This window comes from Condylura cristata, unplaced genomic scaffold, assembly GCF_000260355.1.
Source record: "Condylura cristata isolate star-nosed mole 26May11 unplaced genomic scaffold, ConCri1.0 scaffold00002, whole genome shotgun sequence".
Classification (NCBI taxonomy): Eukaryota; Metazoa; Chordata; class Mammalia; order Eulipotyphla; family Talpidae; genus Condylura; species Condylura cristata.
In genome coordinates, this window is record NW_004567103.1 from 55,016,773 (window position 1) to 55,037,607 (window position 20,835).

Below are 20,835 nucleotides of genomic sequence, written 5' to 3' on the forward strand. Positions count from 1 at the left end.
CAGAATAAAAAGTAGAAATAAGAGTGCTCAAAAGTGCTCCAGTAAAAAACAAACAAACAAAAACATCTACCTTACTTTGACTAATCCAAATTTTCAGACTTATTTGCACACAAAAATCTTTTTTCCTTACCTAATGCTGTTAAGTTTCCTGAGAATCAGTTTCCTAGAGAACCTATTCTGGGAACTGCTGCTTTATCTAGATAAACTATTTTTGAGGCTTCTCAAGCCACTCATGTTTCAGGAACCCTGGCTGATAAAAAATTCACAGCTGCATCATCTAGCTGCAATTTAGGGAGCCACTCACTTTTCTGTCTTTTACATTTGTAAATAACTTATGCTCATTCTGTAAGTTAACATGTTTTCGTTTGTAAGCTGTATTCCTATAATGAGATTGCCACTGCAAAAATATTCCCCAAATGCAGTTCAATTTTTAACATATTCAAATCCATTTCCTTGGAAATCAACAATGGAATAGATTTCAAATTCATACAAGTTGTTAAATCATAACTAAGTTTTTACTTTCAAAACTACCATGAAAAATTTTAACTTTGTTGGGTCCTCCCTGGTGGTGCAACGAGTTAAATCACAGCACTATGAAGCTATGAAGCTAGCTGCAGTTGCTTCAGCACAAGTTCAATTCCCAGCCAGGGAGCTGACCCACATGGCATAGGCTCTTTGGACCCTCTGCTGCTCCCCTCAGCAGTGTATTTGAGTCAATCTGCCTGTTCAGCTCCCTAATCTCTGGTGAATCCTCTCACCGCTTCTGCACCTCTGGCCTGTATGCCAGCTCTGTATGCATAAATAAATAAATCCCTTTAAATAAAAGAAATTTCAAATGTTTCCCAAGCCCTCTCCAATGACTCCTCAAAATAATGCTGGTCACAGCAACAACAAATACCTAAGATCAAAACTTCTTAAAGGTATTTCAGTTGGTACTTAAGGATTACCAACATCATGCACCAAAAACAGTAGTCCTATTCTTATGAACAGACCCTTTGGGTAGTGAACAACCCAGATTCCAAAAAAGACTTTCCTTATCACAAATTCTGCTTATTCAAATACTAAAAGTTTAATGTCCAGCTTTCAACTAATATCTGTAGTTCATCTAAGAAAAATTTTGCATCCCATTCCCCTGAAGAGCCTCAACAGCTAAAGACTTAAAAGAAAGCAAAAATGACAAAGAAATGTGAGTTCAAAGTCACTGCTATGAGGAAATAATCAAATTTGATGTCTCCTTTGCATCTGGGAGGCAATTTACAACATGAAAAACTCTTTCATATACATTCTCTCATCTGACCCTCAAAACTCTAGAGAGATGTCTGTTTTCCATCATGACAGCATATATCTAGCACTGCTCAACTGGAAAGCCGACAAATTGTCAACCTCCAATTATCCTTACCATGGAGAGAATATCCACATGAGTAACGTGGCTCAGCCTCCCAGGGCAGAGTCCCGCCTCTCACCTCCAATAGGGATGATCAGGCCAGACCCCCACCACAGGGAATATTTCCATGATTTTGTTTGTTGGCTTGTTCAGACAGCTAACGATCCACAGGCATTTAAATCTTCATACATTTCACCCTCCTTTCCTGTTTCTCCACAAAAAGAAAAGACTCTCCTTTTAACTCACTGCATTTGCCTAGGATTGTCCAGTTATGTTTCTGCATCATGGCTGGTATTCCCACGTTCACCCAGGTCAGTGACCACACATGAAAGAAGCTCCATGTATAACCGCAGGTCACACAAAGCAGCTTTGCAATAAAAGTAACCCAGGTTTGGCTCCTAGATCTTCTTATTTTGGCCACGTGCATTCCATGCCCGCAGATCCCTCATCTGTACATGGAGCTCCCTACTTTCCTAAGGTTGCTGAGGGCTGGAGGCAATGACCTCTTGACAGTCATCTGGCACAAAGCCATGTTTAACAAAGTGCATTTTCTACCTGCCTCGCTCTCTCTCAGAAGGTAAAATTAGAAAATAACTAACACCACCCATCAAGAAGCCTACAATCTATAGGCAAAACGAGCAGGTGAATAAATTTATAATAAAAGGCAAAAAGAGAGACACTTAAAATAAATACACAAATAATGTGCTCTGGGGATTAAATAGAAGGAACCACTTAAATGGAAAAGGCAGAAATCGGATAAAAAGGTTAATAAGCAACATTTGTTTTAGTCAGAACTTGAAAGACAGCAAAATTTTCTGTGATAGAGGAGGAGAAGAACAGCCTCATCAGACACAAAACTGAAACACAGTCTGTGACAGTTATAGAATCCACTGGAACTTAATGGTGTATGTAGATTCTCAGAAAGCACAAATGAACTCAGAAAAGACGTTAGGATCCAGATCATAGAGAGAGAATCTTGAAAGTTATGAATAAATGGGACAACAGCCATTGCCCTCATCTCTCTTTGTATCAGCTATGGTCTTTTGGGCTGCAAGGAACACAAAAAAATACCCGACTCTACATAATCTGAACTCAAAACTTTTTATCACACTGCCCTAACAATAAAAAAAACTATAAATATGTACCCCCCCTACACACACATACCACATTATATATAATTTATATGTAACTAAAACACTACAGTTATACATGGGCATGCTAATGCATTAAAAACTTTAAGTGATAAGAATTCAAATTATCCTTGTTTATTTTATTGTTACTACAAATCCACGTACAATTTTCATGCCAATTTCCTACTAAATTTTATTTAAGCTATTTCCTAATCTCACAGTAAGACAATTTCTTGTTCCTGTATACTTACATCATTATCATTATACCTTTTTTGCAAGAACCTTGTTAAGCTGCTTGCCCATTTCATGGGAGTCAGGTTACTTAAAAGTAGATAATATAATTCATAATCCATTTATATGGATAGAGTTCACCAAAGGCAAGAATAAGAATGAGGTACTATTGTCAGTTCACCAGGTTATAAAATACCCACTTTTCCCCCAGGCAGCTTCATTTAACCTAAATGACTTTCAGATGTGCCAAAGAGTGTCCACCCATCTATTAAACATTAATAAAATTTAAATTTTTCCTACAGCTTTCATCTTGTTTTTTCTCTCATACTGAGCAATTTAGCACACTCCATTTTGGAGATCACTGTCTTCATAATAAAAACTTGTTTCTCACACAAGAAGTATTGAATCACAGTGGCTCTGGGATTGGCTGATTTAGCAACTAAAAAAAAAAAAAAGGCAATGGTGTCCTATATACCTTTCATCTTAGTATTCCATAATCTTTAGCAAGAACCTGCTCGCTTTTAACTGAACCTTAGGTTCCTAATATGGCAGGACACAATGGATGTCATCGCTACCCATTAACCAGTCCCTGACAACAGGTATGGTATCCCTGAAGTTGACCTGACTTTATCAAGATTCACTCCCTGGGGCCGGAGCACACTCAGCATACTCTGAGGTACAGAGTTAACAGAAAACTAAACAAGACAACATTAGGTTATCAAGGAATATAATAAATTCTTACTGTGGCCCCCAACTCAATGTAAATGTTAAACAAGAGTGAGCCCAGGCCAGGGCAGAAGAACTATCCAGCTAAGCACAGCTTCAGTCTCTGAATCCCAAGGCCTTAAAGGGCTGTTAGTTTAAGACATCAGAAATGGGGAATGCTATCCTATGAGCAGTGTACCATGCCTGCCAGAGCACTTGGTATATTGAGAGACTGAGAGAAAAACAACAATGGCTTCATTTCCACATGTTCTCGTTAATTCAAACATCTAGTTCTGAGCTAGCAAGCAAACAGTGAGCATTAATAATTGATGTTCTTAATCCCAAGTAATTTAGAATAAAACATGGCAGAGAGAAGAAAATACTATGGGCTACATGGGACTAATGACCAACTCCTGAGTTTATGGCAGTAACTCAATATCCTTTTGCACAAGTGCCCGTGTGTGTAGCAAATCAAATCCCCATAGAAAGGGTACACTCAAGATTATGGGATGTAGATCACAAGCACATTAAAGATGTTCGCAACGTTCAGTACACCATTCTGAATGTTGCTGTGATGACCAAGGCCAAAGCAGAAATAACCTATATTAAACAGTCCTCTTTTTTTTTTAAATCCAGCTCCCTCCCACCACTAACTCTCTTCTTTGTGGGACACTTTGTCTCCCCACAGTACCATCTGGTGGGTCTAATGGGAACTGCTAACTATAAGTTTTCTTTGGCTGGCAAGGATCTACCCAGTTCTCCCCAGGATTTTGTCAACTTGGAATAGAGCAAAGAGCCAATGTTTTGAGACTTAGAAGCTATCAACATCCAGGTATATCTATGTGCTGGACACTCTCTGGGGCCTACAATTCAATGATCAAGTGAGTAGTGGATTTAAACAGTGCTAAAGATGAATAGACTGATATGATAGGGGGAAAAAAACAGTTTATATACATGTATACTGTCATCTAAGTGTGCAAATGCACCCTTGCTTGTCAAACATTTTTCAAATTTCTTCAAGGGCACATAATACAGGATTTCATCTTTATATGAGGATATATATACATGAAGATGTCACAGCTGTTTCTAGAGACTGTCCAACTCCCCTCCCCCCAAATGACCGAGGTAAGAAGCCATAGTTCATGACAAGCAAGTAACCCTAGGTATGCTGGGGTGGGGCAGGAAGGTAGTGAGTCACTGTGCTCTGGGTTTTATGGTTGAACATCCTAGGTTCATACCTTTGGTACATAGAACCAGATCCCTACAACTGCAGATAGATTTTTACTAATAAATTCATGGTGACAAAATCTACACTAAAATGCAGGACAATGGAACACTTTTCTTGTCCTTGACATTCTTGCCTATGGGGTTCTTTGATCTCCTTGATCTCACACACACCTACAGAAGACCCTAAAGACAACATCTATGCTAGAGAGGCATCCCTCATCAGTCTAACAGTCAAGCCAGACCACAGCCCCTTGCACAGTCCTCAAGATGTTTCCTGATGGCCTTCTTTCAAATGTTTCCCTGATGGTTCAAAATCCACTTTTCAATAATTAAAAAAAAAAAAAAAACTAGAAACTATTCTCTGCTTTGCTATTCTTGTTTCCTTATGGTACACTGATTAGAAAGGCTCCAACTTCATTGGCAAATACTGCTTCATAATGTTCTCACTGCTTCCGCACACAGAAATGCCAGTCTTTGCCTTCAGTCATATTCAATACAATGATACAGCCTCCCTATGAGGTGTAAACCTCACTGCTTAAGAGGAAAAATTCCATTGCTTAATATTTTGAAAAGATACTCTTCTTCTAAGAAAAAGTTTACAAAGCTGAAGATGGACTACTCAAAAGATATTCTATAGCTTAGTACATATTTTTTTTTTAGAACCTTTTAAAGAAAATCCATACCAGCTTCCAGATGAGCACCAAGCTGCATTCAGTGATCTTATACAGGCAAGAAGGACATGGTACAACATTCAGTCAATTAAAATGGGTCAGCTGCCACCCACACCTTCTTTATCATTAAAGCAATAGCATAAGGGGAAAATTTATTTTACACAGAAAGTACTGCAATATCAGACATATTCTAGATATGATTAGAGAGTAAGAATGCTGACCCAAAAAAGGCATATTTATCCAGGCTTTGTAATTTGCTTGACATGCCAAAATGAAAGGCAAATGATATGTTCATTGTTGTCTTTAAAGACTTGCATGTTTAAGAAGCAATTTCCTTAAGATGCTGTTCTGGCACCTCCCTGGAGGTACAGGGGTTAAAGTCTCAGCACTATCAAGCTATCACTAGCCACTGCAGCATGAGCTTGATCCCAGGCCAGGGAGCTGACCCACATGGCACAGAAGACCTCTCCTGTCTCACCCACTGCTCCACTCAGCAGTGTATTTCAGGAGATCTGCCTGTTCTCCCCACTCTGTTGAATCTTCTCACCCTCTGGCTTGTACCCCAGCTCTTGTATGCATAAGTAAATCTAAAACAAACCAAAAAAAGTGTTGTTCAGAATTACTAGTCCCGATTATAAATCATACTAGACACTGAAGCCTTTTTAATAAAAAAAAAAAAAAGTTGAAAATAAACAAGTGATTAGTTTGAGGTATGTGAATTTCTGAAAATCTCTTGGGGAAGAAAGTTTTATTACCACTATGAATGAATTGTTTTAATCTCTGACATCAAAGCATAGATGTGACCCCTGGGGTTCTATAACCAGAATAACCCATAAATGAAATACTGTGAGAAATTACCAGATATTAATGTTAGGTTTTAACCAATTCAGAGGTGACTCAAATTAAAGAAAGGCGTGGGGAGAGAAGAGGGCTAATTAGAAGACCTAGGTTTAAGTTCAACTCCACAACTTATAGACAACATTGAGCAAGCCAATTTAACTTCCCAGATCTCAGTTTACTTGACTGTGGATTTAGGGGAAAAAATATGTACATAAAGCTTTTAATAAACCCCAAAGCACTGTTCTAAATATATAGTACTGACTTCAGAATGCCAACTCTTCTCAAACACTTATGGAGTTACAGAACTCTAGGGTTGAGAGGTACTTCACTTAAAGGATGATAACAAAGAAAACCCGAGCCCAGAAATAATTCAGAACCATGTGCAGAAAACACTTTTGAAAACTGGTGAGGATGTGAGGTAAAGTGCTAGCTTTGTCATCATCACTGAAATACTTATTTAAAATATTATTCAAAAGAAAGCAATCCTAGAAACCAAAATAAATTCCTCCAGCACAAAACACACACACACACACACACACACACACACACACGGTTTTATTTTGCATTTATAAACTTTCCCTGCAACTTACATGTTACACTAAATTTTCACCATAAAGATAGAAATAAAGCCATTTCTCTGGCTATGAGACTTGCGATCTTTCTTTCAATACAACCCAGACAAAAAAAGCTTTATAATTGGTTAGAAATGTCTAATGGAAACATGGACATAATATTAACCTCCAGTTATGCTGGCTGGCATCATTATAATATGGATTACAGTTCTAGTAGCCCAGGGATACTGGTTTTAATGTTCCTAGGAGATAAAGAATTAATCAGCAACTCAAGAGGGGGTTGTTGCCTAAAAGTGGACAATTTAATCAAGATAATTCCATTGCCTTTAAAACTGTGCCCCCAATCACCCAGTATCAAAGGCCCACTATGGTTTCAGTAAACTGTATGGCTAAGGAGACAAAATGTTGTTTTTTCTTCAGGCTGTTATGGGATGCCAGAAAAGAAGGCTGACTATGAATCAGTTATGTTTTAGTTCCATGATGGGCATCAATTATGATGATTTGGACATTCTGGTGGTTAAACCAAGAAAGCAGGAAAACCAGTGCTCCTAAGTCCCAGCCAAAGTTTAGTTTGTGGCATCACAGCTGTAAGGCAGGGTCATGCAAAGTGACCTTAAATTTATTTCTGGACTTTCCTGCCTCCATTAAAATCGATGACACTATTTCCCATCCTTTATTGTCAAATCACAACAGTCCGGAAGCCCGAATCTAGTTCACTTGGCTGGTAACAGTAGCAACTCTAGGAGGAAGTCCTGAAGGATGTCAGATACCGTATTTCCTTTACTCCTGCATGCTTTTCATCTTAATGCCATCAGGATATATTTATGACGTCTTCTGACTGACACCCACCAAGCATTATGGCTGACACAAGCTTTGCAGAAACACACACTTGAGGGAAGATCCCTTGTGAGATCCTTAAGCAGCTTAGATGAGTAAAACATCCAGACTACTACTGTAATGAACATTTCAGTCACTCAGAAACTCTTACATTCCCAGCAATCAAGAAGCCGTTGTTAAAATCCAGGAATCGTCTTCGTAGCAGCTCTGAACTACCTCTAAGCTGGCCAGAGAAACTTCACAACTGCTTCCCCCCGCTTCCCCTCCCCCGACCCTAGAGTGCCAGCTTGGCAAGAATAAAAACGACCCAGGAAGGGGGAAAGAGTGAGAGCAGATCTAGTGAAAGCAGAGATGATACAGACGCCTTCATTTCCACTGAGAAATACCAACCTTCTGCACCAACTAACCAGGTTTCTCCTTTCTTTTCCCATCCCCACCCGCTCCGAAAACAATAACTTCCGCAATGTGGTGCTCTGGCATTTCCAGTCAGCGACCTCAACAGTCCCAATCCCTTTCCTCAAAGAGTCTGAACCAGGCACTTCCTGTCCCCACCAGGGATCGGAGGCCATCCCCCGTAAGATTCAATTTCTCTTTACCTTGTAAACCCTCCCAGACTGCAAGACTCCGGGGGTCAAGTTCAAGATGAAGGTATCCTCATAACCTCCCCCCTCCCCGCCGAATTGATTCCAGCAGCAAACAAGAGGCTACCAAGACGAGTCCCATCACCAGAGGCTCAGCATCAAGCACTGCCAAGAGTTGGCTTGGAGGACCAAGAAGGTCAAGACTATAGCCAAAGTCGGCATCCTCCGGACCCCTGGCCGCGCGGCGCAGTATTTTTACCTGGCCACCGCCGCATTTCCTCTCCCTGCCTTACGCAATAAGTCAAGTAAGTTTTGAGAACGCCGGTCCAGAGACGTTTCTGTCTGTAAACACGCCGCACAACGCCTAGGGCTTCCTAGCTCGCCAGCGGTCCCGGAAAGCAGCCGCGCCAAAGCCGGGAGACCCCCACACATCGCTGCGCTCCTGCCCCCCAAAGTCCTCCAAGAAAGAATGTATGCCCAGATATAAATCCCCCCAAAGTGCCCACGGTCCACCTTCCAAGAACAGCAGGGTGACAATCCTGATAACAAGTCTCGTCTTTCTGAGCTCCTCTTCAATGTCTAATCCTAGCTCACTTCCCCACCCCAACCCCCAACGAAAAACGTGGGTATGCTAATCGCAGCGTTCTTGGAAACCAAGCAGAAGACTTTCAGTCCAGACGCAGGCAATAAGACCCCCTCCCCCCGCGTCCTGCTTAAGTTCATCCAACTTCGCGACTCGCGCACCCTTATGTTCAGGGGCGCCCTGGACCCCGCCGCACCAGAAGCCTCTCCCTCCCTCCTTCTCCCCCACACCCGCCTCCCTAGCCCCAGGTACCAGGCGCAGTCCAGGCCCTTGCCAAGCTCAGGGGCTACAGAGGAGGGAAAGGGGGCACGGAGCCGCGCGGACACTGGTGGTCCCGAAACTACAGCGTGACGCCATGCGTCCCCCGCGCCCCCAAAACCCAGCTCCGCCCGGAGCCGGCTCGGTCCAGTGCTAAGGGACGGTGATGGGAAGGCGCCGATTCCCTATAGTCGCCGTGGGCCCTGGGCGCCGAACATGTCCGTGCCTATCCCCGGAAAGCTCCCGAGTGTGCCCAGCGAAAGAAGAGAAGGGGGGCTGCAGAAACTTTACCACATACCTTTCCACTCCCCATCACCCGCTCTTCCTCCCCGGGACCCTCTCCACCTCTCTGCACCTAGGCAGTCGGCCCTGACCGGGACGAATAAAGACCAACGACAACGCCCGGGCGACAGGAGTTACCTGCCGGGAAAGTTTCCAGCTCCTCGGCGCGGATCCCCACCCCCAAGGCTGGACTTCGGGCGCGGCCAGCTCGGCGTTCAGCGGCTGCCTCTCCTCGGCTCCAGAGACGGCCACAGCTGCCACCGCGAGGGCTGTGCTCCGGCCCGTCCCCCCGCCTCGCACGGCCAACACCGGGGCCTCATTGGCAGCGCGAGTCCCCGCCCTTGCGCGTGTTCCCGAAGGCACCTTCCTCTCGCGCGCCCGTCCGGGCCGCGCCTCCCGCGCCCCTCCTCGCCCCTCTCGGGCTGCGGCGGTTCCCGACCCACTGGGGCGAGAGGCGAGTTCTTCCCCAGTTCGATCCTTGACTTTTACCCTAAAGGGCTGGTCCTCCCGGGCTGTGCCCGGGGCCCTCTGCGGTCAAGATGACTGATCGATTTCTTCCTTTTTTTTTCCTCCAAACTCTTTAGAATCATTGAAGTGACCCGACCTCCCCTCCATGCTGATTTTTGAAAACAGCCGAGGAGGACATATGGGAGCAATTAACCAAGCTGAAGTTTTGGTAGACGCTTTTGAGTAGCTTGTGTGGCGTTCTTGAATTTTCTGTTTCCTTCATTCTCTCTTTGTAGTGTTTCCATCGGCTAGAGGAGGGACGTTTAGAGGGGAGAGAACAAAGATGTTATGGTTTTCGTTGGTAGCAGTAAGTTGAATTCCCGAGTTCCAAAAATGTGTTCGTTTATTACTAACAGCAAAAGCCTTGGGTAGGCCTTTAGTTTTGGAAGTCCCTAAGTGTCCTCCTCCCCCTCCCCCAGGAATCCTAGGCAGCCGTTCTCGTTGGGGGGCTCAGCCCACTCCACACCCAAGCCCTGTAGACTAGCCTTAGTCACAGAATGTTCACGCTGCCCTTCGTGGTTGTGGGAATTGTACAAGGTCACCCCAATGCTGTGTCTGGAGTATGGAATACAGAAGCTGCTATAAATGGATTTATTGGCAACCCCTAACCTGGCTAGGACAAACCAGCCTTTAAAACACAACTGTGTTTTAAAGAAGTTCCCCCATAAAAACTTCAACCTCACACAGAGCTCCCCAATATAAAGATATCCTGAGAGTTGTGTCCATATTTAAAGTTCTTAAGAAAAAGGACTGCAAACAAAATGCAGTACAATCACTACATAAATAAAAGATGACTGAGATTTACTGGATTTTTTTTAACCCATAATTTAAAAGAATTGATTACTGTGATTATTTGACCTATAAACACATCAACAGCCCTGAAATCGTCCTGAAACAAAGCAGGATATATTTAAAATATAAATTTATATAATATAAATATAACGAACCAGAAAAGCTATTGACTGAATTCTTCATTCTGGAATTTCTCATTGCTGAAAAATATGGTAATGTGTTTTGTTTAATCTCTCTTGAAATGGCTAGGTTACCAATCTTCCAACAACACATGAAGCCATCCTGTAGTCTTAACAATAAGAGAATGACATAAACAAACAAAAAAACTCCATGGTAATCTAGTGAATCTGATATATTAAGGTATGAAAGAAACAATCCTGGGGGAAAAGATTGGTATGTTTCCCTAGCCAGACTTCTTTACAATGGGAGAAACATGCGAAATTTACAATTTTATTGTGTTCTGTCCTTGGCTCTTCTAAGTATATTTGCCAAGTTTGGGCTGAAATTGCTAAGTTATATTGGGCTTTGAAGACAATTAAATTCATTTTTAGCCTCTACTTTAAATGATCTTTAGTTGAAAATTTTTTGTCTTTATCGTTTCAAAGGTCATAGTCACTAAGAAGTAACTTCAACACTGCCTACTTAGGCATGTTTAACATTCTAAACAGGCATACAGCTAGCAATCTGAAATTTGTATATAGAAGGGCCCTGTCTCCCCTTCTTCCTGTGGTGTTTATATAATCTAAACTACATATGTTACTATGCACAATCTGATATCCAGCTTTAAGCAGCTAACATTACATACAATATGTCGTACCAAGAACATCAAAGCTGTCTTAAGCTGTAAGTGAAAATGGTACATTTTATAGAAACAAGTGCAAGAACAAGGTAATAAAAATTCATGGGTCAGAAAATAAAAGAGGGGTCCATTAAGATCAAATCTGTAAGCTAAAAAAATGGACATTTTCTAAACCTCTAAATATTTCAAGTATTAGGTGAACACAGGTTCAAAAAAAATCGAATTTTAATGCTCTTAAAAATATGCTTTTCCCTTTAAAAAGTAAAAGATGTTTTGAGTTAGTTGCTAGAAGATAGTTTATTTGTATTTTTAGGGGGGAGTCACAGGAACCATCTCTTAGGGTAGTTCTGCTCTCATCCAGAAAACGTACTTGTAAAACTAATTTGTTGCAAAACTTACTCATTATATTTCTGTTGTTTCCAGTTAGAAAAAAATTAAAAGAGACATATAAATCACATTAATATTATGTTAAATATACATTCCCAATATACATACAACATACTGAATCTACTTTTAAATTTTCTGTCAGTTTGTGGGCAATGTAGTTTTTCTCAGTAGAGTGTAAGAAAACAGCAAATAATAAAATGGCTATTTTACCTTACAATTTATTGCCCAAGGCAGTAGGCGAGGAACACATGAGAAAAGAATGTGTCTTGTTGAATGTTAGTATGCTTTTACCCCTTGCTCAGATTCTTAAATACTTCTATTTTAAATCAAGTCTAAGTAAGGATCATAGCATAGCCAGTGTTTATTATGGTATTTGTAGTATGGAATACATAGTGAGACATGAAATGTTTAAAACAGTATAGTAATTAAATGCCAAAGCTATGACAGGGCTAAAATAAATTGTGCCAAGGTAGGAAACCCTGACTCAAAATAATGCAACACATGGTCTTTCGCCAAATTGAAGTATCCTTTAATGTTTACAGAATTCATTCTCCTTTAGTCCCTTCATCTTTTCTGTCCCCTTTAACATTTTGGGGAGAAGAATTTTTAAAGACATGGGGAATAATAAGTTGGGTATGGTTAGAAATCACTTGGGGAAAAGCAATGAAATTACATACCCCTCCACATTTCCTGTGTGTGTAATGACCCGTGGTCACATGCTTATACCAACACTGGTCAGGTGTGGGCTGATGACAGACATTCATCTAGGGATCTTGAAAGCCATAGTTGTGTTCAGTTAAGCAGGCAGTTAAATGAAGAGAGTCATCTAATAGGACATATAAGCCCCCTTTGCAGGTCTGGCACATGGCCTGCCAATGTTGTAAAAACTCATCCAATAAAACCTCGGCAGTGAATTATTTAAACTGATAAGAATTCACTGAGGGGGCCCTCACTGGTGGCACAGGAGGGTAGAGCACAGCATTAAGAAGCTAAAGCCACTTCAGCATGAGTTCAATCCCCTCCTGCCCTGGAGGTGACCACATGGTGTGGCAGACCTCTCCTGACCCACTCGCTGCTCCCCTCAGCAGTGTACTTCATCAGTCGGTCTGTTCTGCTCCCCACTCTGTCTGGTGAATCCTCTTACTGCCCCTGCACCTCTGGCCTGTACCCCAGTTCTGTATGTACAAATAAATAAATCTTTTTTAAAAAAAATTCACTAAGGTAAGAAAATAGTAGATAGATCCAGAGGTTCATATTTCTTCATAAGAAAACCTGCCATCTGAGTGCCATTTAAAATATAGCCTTCAGGCCCTCCCTAGTAGTGCAACAGTTAAAGTACAGCACTGAGAAGCTATATGCAGCTGCTTCAGCATCAGTCAGTCCCCTGCCGGAGAAGTAACCCACATGGCTCAGCAGACTTCTCCTGTCTGGCCCACTGCTCCCCTCAGCAGTGTACTTCTTTGATCTGCCTGTTCTACTCCCCACTCTGTCTCTAGTGAATCCTCTAACCCTCTGCAGCTCTGTCCTGTACCCCAGTTCTGTATACACAGATAACTCTTAAAAAAATATAAAATACAGGTTTTGCCCACTTTTCTGATGGTGAAATGGTTTATGGTGGGGAGGGAGGGGCCAGGATACAAATTTCCCATGTTCAAGAAAGGTGAGGTAATGCAATCCGGCAGTAATGTTTCCAATAAATGTTGTTGAGTCTGGTTAAGAGGGCTTTTAAAAATCATGCTGCTAAGTTTGAATATAACAAATACATTTTAATGTCCTTCACCTTGAGAGGGGTGCTTTCCCTCTTCTCAGCAAGGCACATACATTGGAGTTGTAATATCTAGACTCCAGTTCTGACTTGTGATCTCTGGAAATTCATTTAGTCCTTTTGAGCCTCAGTTCCCTCAAACAGTAGCAGTCAGGAGCCATTTACAGAGTTATGTTTTTCTTCTCTGTTAGTATTGAAAAGGAAAAATCATAATATATATACAATACAGGTATACCTCAAATCATACAAATCAACATATAGAAATTCTAAATTTCACAATATATTGATGTAAAGAAAGTGTTTCTTTAAAAAATATTTTTGCTTAGACTCTTTGCAAGTGCCACTACAGTTTGTTTGTTTGTTTTTAAGATTTATTTTCCTTCTTTATGCATATAAGAACTGGGATGTGGACCGGAGGTATGGGGGCTAAGAGAATTCACCAGAGACAGAGTGGGGAGCAGAACAGGCAGATCTACTGAAATATACTGCTGAGAGGAGCATTGGTTGAAACAGGAGAGGTCTGCTGAGCCATGTGGGTCAGCCCTCTGGCTGGAGATTGAATTTAAGCTGCAGTGGCTGGTGATAGTGATGAGACTTTAATCCTTGCACCACCAGGGAAGTCCTAGTCTTATTTATATTGTTACTCATGGCCCTTTAAGTTCTGTGAACTAGCATTGGTAAACCCTTTTGAGTTTATGCATTTGAACCCATCAATTTCTGTAAAAAACAATAGTAAAAACTCCTTTGCACTTTGCAGTTACATGATTTTTTTTAATATTATTTATGCATACAGAACCGGGCTACAGGCCAGAGGTGCAGGGGCAGTGAGAGGCTTCAACTGAGACAGAGTGGGGAGCAGAACAGGCAGATCCAACAAGTACACCGCTGAGGGGAGCAGCAGGTAGGTCAGGAGAGATCTGCCGCGCCATGTGGGTCACCTCAGGGCTGGGTGGGAATTGAACTCATACTGAGGTGGCTTTAGCTTCTTAGTGCTGTGCTTTAACCCGCTGCGCCACAAGAGAGGGCCCACTTGATTTTTTTTTTTTTTTGGAAGAAATATAAGTTAGAGAGTAAAACCAAAAGATGTGGTCTAGGTGGGTAGAAGAAGATGGACACAGTAACACAGAGTCTAGCCAAAGTGTTAAGACTGATTTTGATTAAAAAAAAAAAAGTTTGCTGCTTTTCCCTTTGATGATCAAACAACTTAATCTGGAAATAGTGATGACACTGTGATGAAGATAATCAGTTTGATAGAACAGATAGAGAGGTTTCCCTTAAAAGGCTTTCAGAACAGACTGAAGCAACTTGCAAGCCAAGCATACAAGCCAAGAGAGGATTCCTACACTTAGAAAATGATTTTTTAAACTAGTCTTAGGACTAGTTTAAGTAAATTATTTAAATAATTAGATAATAAAAAATTCTACCTGAAACAGTCTAATAAGGATCTGAACATTTTAGATTCTGGACAGAAACATTGAAATATAAATGTGTGCTCCTATATCGTGCGTGTGTGTTTTATCTAAATGTTCAGACTCCAGGCTTTACCTGGAGTCATGTCTGTCTAAAAGAAACTAGGGCACTACGTAATTATCAGGAGAAATTAAACTATTGGGCTTCATTAGAGAAGTCACTCTTTTTCTCTAGCACTTGCTCTAAAAAACAGCTACTTAGTGAAGATTGATTTGACTACCTAGTGAGCTGTAGCTAAAGTACCATTGCCTTTCAGAGAATTCAAAGCTCTACCTAAACCTCCTTTTGCTTTTTCAGCTAATCTATTGCCTCTCCATCTTCAAGGTTTTTCAGTGCTTTGAAAAGGCCACCTGTAGGGAAAGAGATTACTGATACAATTGCAATAGAAACAGGCTAAAACAAGGCAGTCAGGATCCCAATATAATGCAACAAGCACTGGGGATTAAAAGAGATATGTCCTCTTATTTAGTTTCTTCATCTTTTTTTCTAATTCTCCACACTCACACCCCTCTTCTATCCCCAAGAGACAACCAGAATGTAAGAGGCCAAATCTTGTTGACAAAGAATTGGTACCTGCAATCAAAAAACAAATTTGTCCTAATATTTATCTGGAAAGCTATATTTAACTTATTTGCACCAGGAGGCATGTGGAGAAACTAGATCACTCTAACACTGCTTGTGGAAATAAAAAAATGATACTGCCACTCTGGAAAACATTTGGGAAAGTTTTTAAAAAAAACTTAACTGCAACTACCATGTGAGCCAGTAATTAATTGTACTCCTAGACATTTATCCCAGATGCACAGACTTTTACAGCAGCTTTATTTGTAACAATTCAAATATCCTTCTACAGATAAAAGGTCAAAATTTGTGGTACATCTATTCCATGGAATACTAATCAATAATAAAAAGCAATACATTGTCAACATGGAATATAATCTCCAAGGATTCATACTAAATGGAAAAAAAAAAAGCCAGCTCTAAAATTTTACATATTGTATATTCCACTTACATAACATTCTTATTTTGTATTTAAAAAATTTTTATTTGGTCCACTTCTGCATGAGTTTGATCCCCAGCCCTAGAGGTGATCCACATGGCACGGCAGACCTCTCCTCACCCGCCTGCTACTTCCCTCAGCAGTGTACTTCATCAGTCAGTCTGTTCTGCTCCTCACTCTGTCTCTGGTGAATCTTCTCACCGCCCCTGTACCTCTGGCCTGTACCCCAGCTCTGTATGCATACATAAATACATAAATCTTTAAAATATATATATATATATATATTTATGTATGTATACTAGAGCTAGGGTACAGGCCAGAGGTGTGGAGGATGAGTGGATTCATCAGGGACAGAGTGGGGAGCAGAACAGGCAGATTAACTGAAATACACTGCTGAGGGGAGCAGTGGTGAGGCAGGAGAGGTCTGCCACACCATGTGGGTCACCTCCCTGGCAGGGGATAGAACCCATGCTGCAGTGGCTGTGGATAGCTTCATAGTGCTGCACTTTAACCCATGGCACTACCAGGGAGGGCCCTCATAACAATTCTTGAAATGACAAAATTATACAAACAGAAGACAGATTAGTAGTTGCCAGGAACAGGGATAGTGTAAAGGGGAGGAAAAGGGTGATAATAATAAAAAGAACAACAGAAAAGACCTTATCATAATGGAATTGTTCTGTTTCTGTACTGTGTTGATATCAGTATCCTTGTGATAGCGTGCTATAGTTTTATAAGATATTTCCATTTCGGATAACCTGGTCACAATATAGGAGAACTTACTATTTCTCACAAATGCTTGTTATTAATAATGACCACAAACCTAAAAGTTTAATTTTTTTAAAAAATCAGATGGCGGGCATTCCCTGGTAGTATAGCAGGTTAAAGCACAGCACTAAGAAACTAAAGCCACTTCAGCATGAGTTCAGTCCCCACCCTGGAGATGAGCCACATGGCAAGGCAGACTTCTCCTGACCTGCCTGCTGCTCCCCTCAGCAGTGTACTTCATCAGTTGGCCTGTTCCACTCCCCACTCTGTCTCTGGTGAATCCTCTCATCACCTCTGCACCTCTGGCCTGTACCTCAGTTCTGTATGTATAAATAAATAAATATTTGAAAAAAAAATCAGATGGCAAAAATTACTAAAGAAGCTGAAAACCAAAATAATAATAAAAATTTGCTATTACAAAAAGGTCCTATGTGTCATCACTTAGAATGACAAATGTATGAAAAGCAAAGGCTGTCCACATGTTGATCACACACATTTTTAGAGGTCTTTGAGAAGAGCAATTTTTACTATAAATAATGCTGATAATAAAATAGCAGAGTGACTTAAAAGCTGGTCTTAGTTTGACAGCTTTTTCTGCTAGAATGTGAGTTCCATCAGGACAAGGAACAGGTTGAATGATAGAATGAACAAAAACTGAGCATTTTCCCCAGTTATCCTTTGCTGTGTACTGAACCACCCCAAACTCAGTGTCTGGATACAATAAAGGCCCAGGGTTTGACTAGTCAAAAACGTGTTCTCACTCAGGAGGCTTTTAGGCAGCTGCAGCCCACATGTAATACAGATGGGGTCTGGTGCTTGGATTGGGAGGACCCATAAGCGTGGTGGCTCTGTGGGCATCTATGTGTCTCCATGTGCTTTCTCCACATGGTGGCCCCAGCATAGGCAAAACCCTCACACAGCAACTAAAGTCTCCCAGAGCCAATTCCCACCAGCAGCAATGGAAACTGCACAGATTTTTCTAACACAGGCTTAGGAATCACAGCATCCTCCTGTTAGGAGTAGCTATGGGTTACTAAAAGGTCTGGGTTTAGGTTGAAGCAGAACTCCCTTCACAAGCCAGTCCTACATTTCTTTCTTAGGAGCCCTTGGCAAAGTAATTTAACCTCTTTACAAACTCAGTTGAAACTGTTACCTTAAAAGCTGGCTTCAGAATCCCCCTATGGGAGATCTTTACTGGGAAAACATTCAGTGGGTCAGGAGGTAAAACCTTTAGTTCTATGTACAAAGTGGCAAGGCAACAGAGACAAGGGTCAGACTACTCTGAATAGGAAAAGGAAAGGAATTTGTGTTTGCTTCTTAGGTGAGGAGGTAAAGGAAACTAAGATAACAAATGATAGGAAGCAATGTGCTTGAAGCAATCTCTCTACAATTGAATCCGGTGGCATAAAGAGTAAACTAAGTAGAAGAGAGTGCTTATTATTAAATTTACAGTTGTTGATTGTAATGTGTTGCTTCTATAGGTCCTTCTGTGACATTCTCCATGCTCTGAAACCAACATGATTTATAGTTTAATGACAATAATTTTAACCACTCTTCAATCTACTGCACATAGTAGATATTCAATAAATGGTAACAAATATAGTTTATTGGTCAAAAACTCTTGTTTGACATCGCTCTTAAGGCAGAAAATAAAGAAAACTCAACTTTAAGGAACTTAACCAATAACCAAGTGTTAGTAGCTCACTTAAGTGGTAAGGCTACAGGTAGAACAAGCTTCAAAATTAGATGATCCAAACTTGATAAGTTTATTAAAGATCCGTTTTGTTTTTAGCCTCTGTACAGCTATGTACTACATGAGTTCATTCTTTTCAACAGCCAATTCCCCTTGTAAATGTTACATGAATGTCAACTGCAGTGTGGCTGTGTGCTTCCTTGCCTTGATCCATGTTGGATACACTGGGAAAAAGTATAAATTTCTAAATTAATATCTGATTAGGGAGAAGCAAATCTACAACTGTTGATCACAATTGTCAAGTAGTGAGGTCATACAAAAATCCTTTAAATTATGAACTGTGTAAATTATGAAAGGGAACTTTGGTTTGGTGGCTCAAAAAAAAGTTATGTGTTTTTTACCTCAATTAAAAAAAATAGTTGGGAATCACAGAAATAAACAAGAAGCAAAATAAAGAGGAATGAACAGGACTGAAAATGAAAGAAATGAAGATTGGAAAGAAAAATGCAGACAAAGATAAATTAATTCTAAGCATCATGGCTTAGTAAGAAGCTAATAGGTTTTTTTTTTTTTCATGAATATAAATAACACAGGGACCTAGTTATAAGGCTTATTAGAATCATCAGCAAATGGAACAGAAAAAAACAAGTTGTAATAAATCTCACCTTAAAAAGGTGGAAACAAATCCTAAATTAGAGTTATATTATTTATAGGTAAAGAAGTATCAAAAATTAAATTCTTTAATGATAATATTTATGTGGCCTTGATCCCTTTTAATGTAGACTTTGAATACCACAGATGGAATAAAGAAAAAAATAGTTTTAACAATAAATACTGAAATTATTAAACATTTGTACTAGCTTGCTGTAATTGGCAGCAACAAATTACCACTAGTTGGTAGCTTAACACAACAGAAATTTACTTTCTCACAATTCCAGAGCAATTAGTCAGAAACCAGGTGTCAGCAAGGCGGTGCCCTCTGCTTCCTCAGAAAACTCTGAGAAGATCTTCCAGCTTGCCTGCCTCCAAGAATTTCTTAGCTTAGATCAGATAGAAACCACTCCCGTTTCTATCTCATCTTCACAAGGCCTTTTCCTCCACTGTGTCCCAGCATTTTGAAGATTAGAGAAGAGTGACATGGAGCTAAGAGACATTGAGTAGGGCCTCCCTGGTGGCACAAGGGGTTAAGCGCAGCACTATGAAGCAATCCGCAGCCACTGCAGCTTTGAGTTTGACCCCCAGCCAGGGAGCTGACCCACATGGTGCAGCAGACCTCTCCTGTATCACCTGCTGCTCCCCTCAGCAGTGTGTTTCAGTTGACCTGCCTGTTCTGCTCCCTTCCTGTCTCTGGTGAATACTCTCATTGCCTCCTACACACACACACACCGCGGGCCTGTACCCCACTTCTTGTTTGCAAAAATAAATAAATCTTTGGGAGGAAAGAGAGAGAGAGAGAGAGAGAGAGAGAGAGAGAGAGAGAGATACATCAGGCAAATAGTCAACACCTCCCCCAGTGGGGAAAAGCTGGTATATTTTTACATTGCTGATAATACTACAGTTGGGGCTCATTAGGGATAAGTAACTGTTCATCCCCTTTTACTAAATAATGTTACTTTGGGGCAACATAATTAGAAAGAAATAACCTAAAGGCAGAAAAGTAAAGGATTTGTATGAAAATGTTGGAAGTGGCATCATTGAGAACACAAAATCATGAAAGCAAACTATATACTCAACAGCAGAGTGATAACTAAGCAACCACTCTAGATTGCGGACATTATAAAATACTTTACATTCAAAAGACAAAAACAAAACAAAACATGTATTTAAATAAGTATGAAAGTGTTTGTATGAAATCACTTTAACAAAAAACCATGAAAGTCAGAAATGTATGTCTGTTATGCTAGTTACAAGAATATAAATATGCACATGTCTAGTAACAAAGGTCACGGAGACACAGAGTGAAGTAAGTAGTTTAGAGCTTAGTGTTTCTTAGGCTTTTGTTAAGTTGCTTAAGTTCTTACTTTAAAGAGAAAAGTAAATGAGCTTTTAATTTATTTTTAGAATCCAAACCAAATGAAAAGTATGTGTTTCATGTTAAGCTCCTTTGAAGAAAAAAAACCAAAACACACACACACATACTACAAACTGGCTAACCATTCCCACCATAGCACTTTTTACAACTCTGGCATTAATCACTGCCATGGCCTGAGGCCAGTGTCCGATTGGTCTAGAGATTTTATTTTACAACCTGAGAACACTGGCTGCCTCCCAGTGCCTCTGCTCTCCTGCCCCGAGCTGAGCCTTTCTTCTCCTTGTTATACCTCATGTGTTTTACTGCAGGCCAGGAGCTGTT

At 40.7% G+C, this 20,835-nt stretch overlaps 1 protein-coding gene across 2 annotated transcripts in view; it reads right to left on the bottom strand.

The window, feature by feature from the left end:
- Positions 1–9,533, bottom strand: part of TANC1 (tetratricopeptide repeat, ankyrin repeat and coiled-coil containing 1) — a 229,335-nt gene extending 219,802 nt beyond the window's left edge. For both annotated transcript variants that reach the window (XM_012726872.1, XM_004674876.2), the window contains exon 1: positions 9,440–9,533. The gene's annotated coding sequence lies outside the window, so the exon portion shown is untranslated. The remainder of the gene's footprint in view (positions 1–9,439) is intronic.
- Positions 9,534–20,835: the final 11,302 nt, after the last annotated feature.